A 10,061-nucleotide genomic window follows, 5' to 3' on the forward strand; every position below is an offset into this window, starting at 1 on the left:
TCATTGCAAAACTACTCACAACACTGCTTTTGAAAATGTGTGCAAAGTCACGAGTTTTAATTGACTCACTTCATAATGAAGTCGACTTAAAACTTGCAATTTTGCGACACAATAAAAGTTCAACAAAATGCATATGGTTTCTTTTCTGAATCATATGTTATGCAATCACAAATGATGTATCAAGTATAAGATCAATGAATATGCATACATATATGAAAATCAACACAAGCATGTTCTTCAATGTATCAACACAATAAAGAATGGAACATGTAACACACATTAATACATGTGTTATTAATAATGTGTTGTCATCATCAAAAACTAGAACACTGTGAGATTAAGGTTTAGCTAAACCAGTGCTTCCCTTATTAACAATCTAAACAATATCAAAATTAAGTATAAAAATAACGGTATTTCAACTGTTATCAATATATCTTTGTTCTATAATTGATTGTTTGAAATTACTTGAGATAATATTGAGATTGTTGATTGGTATTGTATTTATGCTTCATTGATGTGTTTGCATAAATCCTGTGTTGATATAATATTGTCACATGCTTATACATGCTGTGAAATGTTTTGTGAAAACTGCATTGTGCATTTAGGTTTTGATTATAAAATATGCATAATGGCAGGGGGAGCATTACATCGTATTTTAGATATTTCACATGCCTGCAATTAAGGGGGAGATTATATCCTTTTCATGTGACTATCTGTGACACGAGGAGCATCATTGTTTGATTATGATTTTCTGATGCATCTCTGAATAAATGTTTGTCAAAATATCATTATCATAAAGCATACATTTTTTGTTAATGCACAAAGGGAGGGAATGCTTGATATTTCTTGATACTGGGAAAATGCTTTAACTCTGATATATTCATTTTGAGTTGTGATATACATTTTGATTGTTTTGATATATTCATATTTCAATGTCTGCTCTGATACAGTTTGATCATTTTATAATCAGTTGCTCTGATACAGATTGATTATATGAACTGTTTTGTACAAACATGGTTGTTTATTAATCATGGTTGTGCATCATAAAAAAATGGGAGATTGTTGAGATTGTTGATAAGTGGAGCATTGGTTTAGCTAAACCTTACAATCTCACAGAGCTTCTGGTTTTTTATGATGACATCATAATTAATAACACATGTGTTGTTATGTGTTGTTATATGTGTTACATGTTCATAACTTTCATGTTTATGATTATTTAAGAACATGTTTGGATTGATTCTGTCATTGCTGTAATTGACTGTGTTTTACATGAGATCTTATCTGTGATCGCATGACATATGTTTTGAAATAATAAAACCACATGCACTTAACTTGAACTTATAATGCGTGGCAAAACAACAGTTTTAAGTTGAGTTCATTATGAAGAAAGTCGATTAAAACTGGTGGCTTTGCACAAACTTTTTCAAAGTGTGCTATGAGTAATTTTGGAAAGAAAGTTTTTCAAAACTGCATTGAAGTTTTACAAAGTCGATTGTATGTGCAAGCTACTCGACTTAGTTAGTTATGTTTTGAAATTCTGTTAATGCTTGTCATGTCTAACGACTATATTTTATATCTTTGGCCAAGCGGTGATTGTAAGTCAACTGTATTAAATGTGTAATCAACTAAGTTGGCTTGACTGCTACTAATTGTTATAACTGTCTATGTATAATTGACTCCATTAGTAGCATAGTCGACTTAGGAGCGTCATTTTTGTGAAAAACTTTATATAGACGCATTTTCGATTCCTACAGAGATTTTTTTAGTAATTCTAACGAGTTAATTGATTCTTTTCAAATTTGTGATCTCTAATAGAAAGTGTCACAGCTCCAAGAACTCATCAAGAAGACCGAGGTGATCATTCTTTTGGAGTTGCTTGACAAGCAAGATTACTGTGCGCATAGACTGATTGATCAAACTGCACATTGTGGCTACCCTATTGTGACTAAAGGAAGAGGACGTGTTGCGTTCTTGGACTTTGAGGAGTGTTCAAAGTGATTAAAGACTGTAGGAGAGGGGATATCTTGTTGTTGTTCTTTATGTGTATATGCCTGTATTTTGGTTAGAGGGTTAGAGAGGTGTTTTATATTTTGACGTGGAAGTCGCTATAGAAACCTTGTTGTAAAAACCCTGATCATTATAGTGCATTTTCTTCTTGGGATTGGAAGGACACTGGATGTAGGCAGTTTGGTTGAACCATTATAAAAACCTGCGTTTGAATTTTCTATCCTTGCATTTTTACATTTCAAGTCGACTTTACTTTTAACGTAGTCAATTATTTCTGCTGCACTTGAAAAAAAATTTTCCTTGTGATTCAAGAAGCTTTTGAAAGTTCATCCCTTTTATGAAAAAGATTTTAAAAGACTCTGATTTTTGTGTTTCACCAATTCACCCCCTCTCCCCTTCTTGGTATTGAAACTAATTCATTTTAGTTTCAACACATAGACATAATCACATCATAAACACAGTAGTATGCAGAAACAACAGTATGTTCAACATATGCATTTATTATTCAATATATGCATTTATCACAGTAAGCATGTACATATTTCACATATGTATTTCATAATACAGAAACACTTTTCTCTTGTGACATGACAACATCCATGTGTTGTTACTATCACTGTGTTGTCATCATCAAAAACCAATATAATAGGGATTTGATTCAGCGATCACATTTGCTCCCCCTATCAACACAAACCTATTGGAAATTATTCATACAAATATTTGTTGTTCAAATATGGACACCAGTAATCCGAAATACTTCATCACCTTTATAGATGACTACTCACGTTATATGTATCTCTACTTACTTCATTCTAAGGATGAAGCTTTGGATGCCTTTAAAATTTTTAAGGGTGAAGTTGAGCTACAATGCGAAAAGCAAATCAAGATTTTGAGATCGGATAGAAGTGGAAAGTATTATGGTAGATATATGGAGAATGGACAAGCACCTGGTCCATTTATGCAGTTTCTTTAAGAAGATGGAATTGTTGCCTAATACACTATGTTTGGTTCTCCGTATCAGAATGGTGTGGCAGAAAGAAGGAACAAACATTAATGGACATGGTGAGATCTATGAGGAGTAATAAAAAACTTCCTCAATTCTTGTGGACTGAAGCACTAAAGGTGGTTGTATATATATTAAATCGAGTCCCAACCAAGGTTGTCTTAAAGACACTTGAGTTATTCAAAGGTTGGAAACCAATTTTGTGACATATACAGGTTTGGGGATGTCCGTCTGAAGTGAGAATTTATAATCCACAAGAGAAGAAACTAGACCCCAGGACTATTTGTGGGTATTTCATTGGATATGCTGAAAAGTCTAAGGGATATAGATTATATTATCCATCGCATAACACTAAGATTTGGAGTCAAGAAATGCAAAATTTCTTGAGAATGACTTGGTTAGTGAGAGTGATCAATTTCCAAACATTGGGATGAAAGGTATCACTATGAAGCTCAACCCTCTAGCTCAAGTGATCGATTGGTTGTCATTCACACCCCTCAAACACAAATGGGTGTTAGACAAATAATAATTGAAGCCTCACAACTTGTTGAAAATGTCTTTATAGACCAAGTTGCTAATGAGGAACAACAATATAATGTTGAACAACCTGCTGAACAGTTGCTTAAGCAACAAGTTCCTCAAGAAAATGATGAAGCAACATTGACAAGAGCTACTAGAGTTAAAGGGCCAGTAGTTCTTAGTGATTATGTAGTGTATTTGGAAGAAGTTGACTACAATATTGGAGCTACAAATTATCCTGAAACATTTTCACAAGCCATGAGTTATAAAGAATCAGACCGATGGTATGATGCCATGAAAGATGAGATGAATTTCATGGCATCCAACAAAGTTTGGGATCTTGTTCAGTTACCTAATGGTGTAAAATCCATTGGATGCAGATGGGTCTTTAAAACAAAGAAAGACTCAAAAGGCAACATTGAGAGACATAAGACAAGACTTGTTGCCAAAGGGTTCACTCAAAGAGAAGGAATCGACTACACAGAGACTTTTTCTCTTGTATCTAAGAAAGATTCCGAGTAATTATGGCATTGGTAGCTCATTTTGATTTTGAGTTACATCAAATGGATGTGAAAATAACATTCCTTAATGGTCATCTAGAAGAAGAGGTTTACATGAAACAACCTGAAGGATCTCTTCTAAAGACAATGAGCACTTAGTTTGCAAGCTTAGTAAATCAATTTATGGATTAAAACAAGCCTCCTGCCAATGGTATCTAAAGTTTCATGATGTCATCACTTCATTTGGTTTTGAAGAAAATGTCATGGATCAATGTATATACCAAAAGGTCAGTGGGAGTAAGATTTGTTTCCTTGTATTATACGTGGATGATATTTTGCTTACAACCAACGATAAGCGTTTTCTATATGAAGTTTAACAATTTCTCTCAAAGAACTTTGACATGAAGGATATGGGAGAGGCATCTTATGTCATTAGAAATAAGATCTATAGGGAAAGATCTTGAGGCATTTTGGTTTTGTCTCAAGAGACCTATATCAACAAAGTTTTAGAGAGGTTTAGCATGAAGGATTGTTCAACAAGTGTAGCTCCCATTGTGAACGGTGATAAACTTAATTTAAGTCAATGTCCAAAGAATGATTTTGAGGGGAACACATGAAGAATATTCCATATGCTTTAGCTATCGAAAGCCTTATGTATGCTCAAGCTTGCACTAGACCTAACATTGCATATGTTGTTGGAGTTTTGGGAAAATATCGGAGCAATCCAAGTGTTGACCACTAGAAAGTTGCAAAGAAGGTAATGAGATGTCTTCAAGGGACAAAAGATTACATGCTTATATATAGAAAAAATGAATGTTTAAAAGTAATTGGCTATTCCGATTCAGACTATGTTGGCTGCGTTGATTCAGAAAAATCAACATCTGGTTATATTTTTATGTTAGCCGATGGAGTTGTATCTTGGAGAAGTTCTAAGAAGACCTTAATTGCTACTTTTACAATGGAGGTTGAGTTCGTTTGCTGTTTTGAGGCTACCTTGCATGGTGTATGGTTAAAGAGTTATGTTGAATCTCATTTTCTCTTGATAATTTAAATTTTTATTTATTTTCTAAAACTTTAAAAATCTTTTTCAAAATCATGTTAAGTATGGGACTTGCTTAATAATTGAAATTTGCATTCATCTAAATTTTAAAAAATAAGTTATAATATCTATTTTAGTCCTTCATTTTGTTAGGTGTGTTTAAATTGGTCTTATTTTTATAAAAAGTTCAAAAACGTCCCATATCTTGTAAAAAATGGTTCAATTTAGTCATTTTTGCTAACGACATTAAAAAACTAACGGCAGAGTTGTCTTATTGGCAACCACATAATGAGTTGTCCAGTTTATTATCACTAATGCAAAAACGTTGTTTAACGTCACCCAGTAGACGTCGATTTCCTGATAAACCGACGTCTATGACTGTACGGTGGCATTATCGTAAATAGATCGGTGAACTAGACGTTAGTGTCAAGGTAAGGCAACGTCTATGACATTGTAGACGTCGGACCTGCCGCAAACCAACATCTCATTGCCTGAGGTAGGTGATAAGACAGTCAATGGACATCGGTGTTCATGGGGTCCGACGTCTACTGGGCTGCAATTAATGTTGATCACCTAATTCATAGGCGCTTAGACGTCACTTAGTCAAACGACGACGTCTAAGGCCTGTCTGGAAGGCGGGAAGACAAAAAATTCTTCAACATAGACGTCGGTAATGATGGCAAGCGACGTCTATGTGCCTGTAATTGATTATGTTCACAAAACTTGAGGGACTTAGACGTCGGCTAAGAAGGGCACCGACGTGAACTTCCCTGATAGGAAATCAAACGTCAATCTGTTTAGCTTCCAGACATCGAATAGACGTCAGATCCCCTGAAACCCGACGTCTAATGGGTATTCAAAAAGTCAGTATTAATGTTAACTTGAACGTCATATTAGTTAGATAACCGACGTCTATGTGACTATAGACGTCGGTTGTCGTTGCAACTGACACCCCATTTCATTTTAAATAAACCTCTGACTCTGCGCGGCATTCAGTTTTTGATATCGCGTCTTCCTCTTCTCCTTTTTCTCTTGCTTCACCTCTTCTTTTTCTCGCTTCGCGGCATTGCATTGTTGTTTTCTAACGTCATTGTCTTCCTCCTCTCTTTTTCTCTCTTGCGGCATTGCATCTCAGGTGCGTGGCTTTTATTGTTACCATTTAATCTTTGTCAGTCTTTCATCGATTATATCTTTTGGTTCAACTGATTAAAATTTGCTTTCTTTGTGTTGTGTTTTAGTGCAGTTTTGTTCCTTTCTTGGGGTAACGTAGTAACACATTCTCCCTTTACTAGCTGCCTCCCGGAAATAACGGCGTCTTTTGAATTTCTTTTGATTCTTTCAACCCAAAAACGACTATGGGTCATTGTCTAGTTTTCGTTTCACCGTGATTTGTTCCTCTTGTGGATGAAAAATGGAACTAAGCAACCACCCAGGTTCGGTTTTGGGTTGAAGGGATCATAAAAAATTCAAAAGACGTAGGTTTTTTTTTGGTGGAAACTACCAAAAGGAGATTGTGCTACTAGGCTATCCAAAGACGGGAACAAAACTGCACTAAAACACAACCACTGTATTAGACGTCGGTTAATGCAAATACCAACGTCTATATGTGCTCTTAGACGTTGGTCTTTGTCATGTTCGACATCTATATGTGCCTTTAGACGTCGGTTAACGCTTTGTCCGACGTCTAATTAGTGCCTTTAGACGTCCATTCAAACCAATGCTGATATTTATTGACGTCGTTCATGGACACTAACTGACGTCATTATAAACGTATGTGATTAGGATGTCCGACGTCCCGTTGACGTCACCGATTTAGACGTCGGTTTATGAATAAACGTTAAAAGCTCAAAATAACCGACGTTAAACAGCATTTTTGCACTAGTGTATTACGTGACACTCTAAGATGAATTGAGGTGTCAATTTTAAAATTTAAAATTTAATGACATGAATTACCATAGATGAAGCGCTCCATGTCACAATTCTCATGGAGCGTAAGAAGCCGGTAGAGTGGAATGATGCCGTAGAGTGGAGTGATGCCGCAGCTATTCAAGTTACGAAAGTGAGAACCACCGGACACACTAACATTGTCTCCAGAGGGAGTTGCTACCGCGACGCAAACAGTCAGCCTATATGCTCGGATTACAAGGGAAGAGGACAAGACGAAACTCGGAGATATTCTAGCGGTACCTGCACTAATTAAATCACTAATGTTGTGTGTCTCTGCCTTTTAAGAAAAAGAACGATGCATAGTTATTTTGTTGCAAGATGCAACTTCGAAGTTACTGTCAAATAGAGCAGCGACTCGGAGAGATGCTGAAGGTGTGACGGGTGCATAAATGAGAAATGATCCCAACCTCACTACTCATACTGGAGGTGTGTCCGCAACCGTGGCTGCTGCTGCTAGGCTTAACCAAATGATCAATAATTAGTTCCTTCATCTCACATACCATATTGTATATTATCACCATTGCTCATTTGGTAACAGACTCATTTTTCTTTCTTTCCTTCGTGGAGAACTGAAGAACCTAAATTTTAACTCAATGAGTCCTTTGACCAAATGTTAAGGACCTCGCCCAATTCTTTTATCTAACCGTGCTAGTTTTCTTCAAAGCAATGCGTTCACATTTTATTTCTGCTTTTGTTTGGAATGTCTAACTTCACGAAATCATAATTTACAAAATAAATAAGAAAGATCCATTTACTTTTTTTAAAATATGGTGTTTTGTTTATTTAGACAAAATTTTACTTGATTTTGAGTTAATTATAATAAATATACGAGCAACGACTTATCATTAGGATATGATTGGAATGTTGGTAAAAACATTTTTGAAGTAAAAATAAATGTATTGATCGATAAAACAAGCCTTGGTTAACGATTAAGTTGTATATAAAAAAAATATAATTGTAAAACTTTGCACAATACTCTTTAATTTAAAATAAATATTATTTATTTATTGTAAAGATAAGTTTTACTATTACAATATATGAAATTGTTAGACGGGTTATGTTTCCATAATACACGGATTTAGGTAAACCTAATTAATCTTTGACACTTCTTGTAACATTCCATCTGTTTCCCTCTTTCGATCTTTAGATGATGTCAGAAGGCAGTGGAAACAAGATTGAATAGGAGGGTGGTTTGTTTTTAGTTGTTTTTCCTTGTGTATGTCTCTACCATCCCTGTATTTTGGGCTTGTTTGATTGTTTTTAGAATATTTAAGGCATTGTTTTTAGAATTTTTTATACTTGTATTATTGTTTCCCAACATCTGGTATATTTAGCTTCTTAGTGTCTCTGGGCAGAATTCCAAGTGTAGAACTTCACTGTATTCAATTTTTCTCACAAAAACTCCACTGCCTTCTTTGCTAGAATTCAATTTGCACCTTCATCAAGCCATGAACCCAATTTCAACATCAATTTCAGCAAATTCTTCAACCCCATATCACAAATTGAATTTAACCTAAAGGTAATGAAGGAGAAATTGTGATGGAGGCTACAGTGTGGCTCAATATTCAGTGTGGTTGGTTAATGGTGATAAGGATTACAGTGATTGTAGAAGAAGTGTGATGAAACTTCTAGTTTTGAGTGGAAAGGGAGCTGCCACGTGGTAGTCTCTTATTAACTGAGTTTGCCACGCAATGACTAACTGGATAGGTAATTCAGTTTTAGCCAAGAGAGCAACTCTACTATTAACTTTTTTAACGCCGTAAGCAAAAATGACCAACTTGAACTGTTTTTTTACAATGAACTTTTAAAAAAAGTAGGACCAATAACAAACTAAGAGACCAAAATAGAAATTAAACCTGAAAATAATTGTCATGTTTAATCTTATACTTATTTGATAATTAAAGTTTTCATAATAATCTTAAAAATTATTGGTTATCATGATAATTAATTTTTCTTATCATTTTGAGTCTAATATTCATTTAATAATGAAAAATTTAAAAATATCAATCAACCAAAATCATTATTAGAAAAGAATTACTTAACCTTTATTTTTCATTTTGAACGAGAATACTTAACAAGAAGCTCAATCCTTGTAGAGTCAATTAAAATTTTTATTTTTTATTTATTTTGTATTTGTCTATTTTATTTGATTTTTAGAAGAAAATAAATAATTTAAAAATTACATTAATTTTGTACACCGGACAAAAGGGATTTGTTTTAGAATAGACATGGTGAGATGCTAATACCTTTCAACACATAACCTATTGCCAGATTCAATTCAGTTTTCACATACTATTCTCATTTTAGGTTTTTCATAGTTTTCTTTAATAAATTATGGTTTCAACTCCACTTTATTTTATTATAGATATTTGTTCCCTTTTACGCAGTGATTTTTGTCTCTAAATGTAGATATTCCATTATATAATATAATGATTCAACTAAATGTAATTATCAATAATGTTAAGATTGATGGATTTGAAGTCCTTGAATGAATTGATAAAAACTTCATAAAATTATTTTAATTGTTAAAGTAATATACTACTAATCGAAATTATGAGGTAAATAAGATACTTTGTCCAATAACATGAAATATCAAAAAATACAGTCATATTATTGTGATTGTATTTTATATAAAAATAAATAAATTTTAGAGATAAAATTTTTATAAGGTCAAAGATAGTAATCAAAATAATACAATGAAAATATAATTTATCTCAACATATATATATATATATATATATATATATATATATATATATATATATATATATATATATATATATATATATATTAGAAGGTGGGTTTAAAGCCTAACTCAACTTTACAAAAATAAAAACAAAAATGCTCACTTAGAACTCGGTAGAATAGGCTCTAACCTGGCTTTGATACCATCTTAGAAGGTGGGTTTAAAACCTAACTCAACCTTACAAAACCGGCTTGTAAGGTGAAGTTTGCACCTCACTTATATATTATAATTTGGCCTTATCTCTAGTCGATGTGGGACTTCCAACAGTATATATATATATATATATATATATATATATAT

This window comes from Vigna radiata, unplaced genomic scaffold (genome assembly GCF_000741045.1).
Source record: "Vigna radiata var. radiata cultivar VC1973A unplaced genomic scaffold, Vradiata_ver6 scaffold_437, whole genome shotgun sequence".
NCBI lineage: Eukaryota > Viridiplantae > Streptophyta > Magnoliopsida > Fabales > Fabaceae > Vigna > Vigna radiata.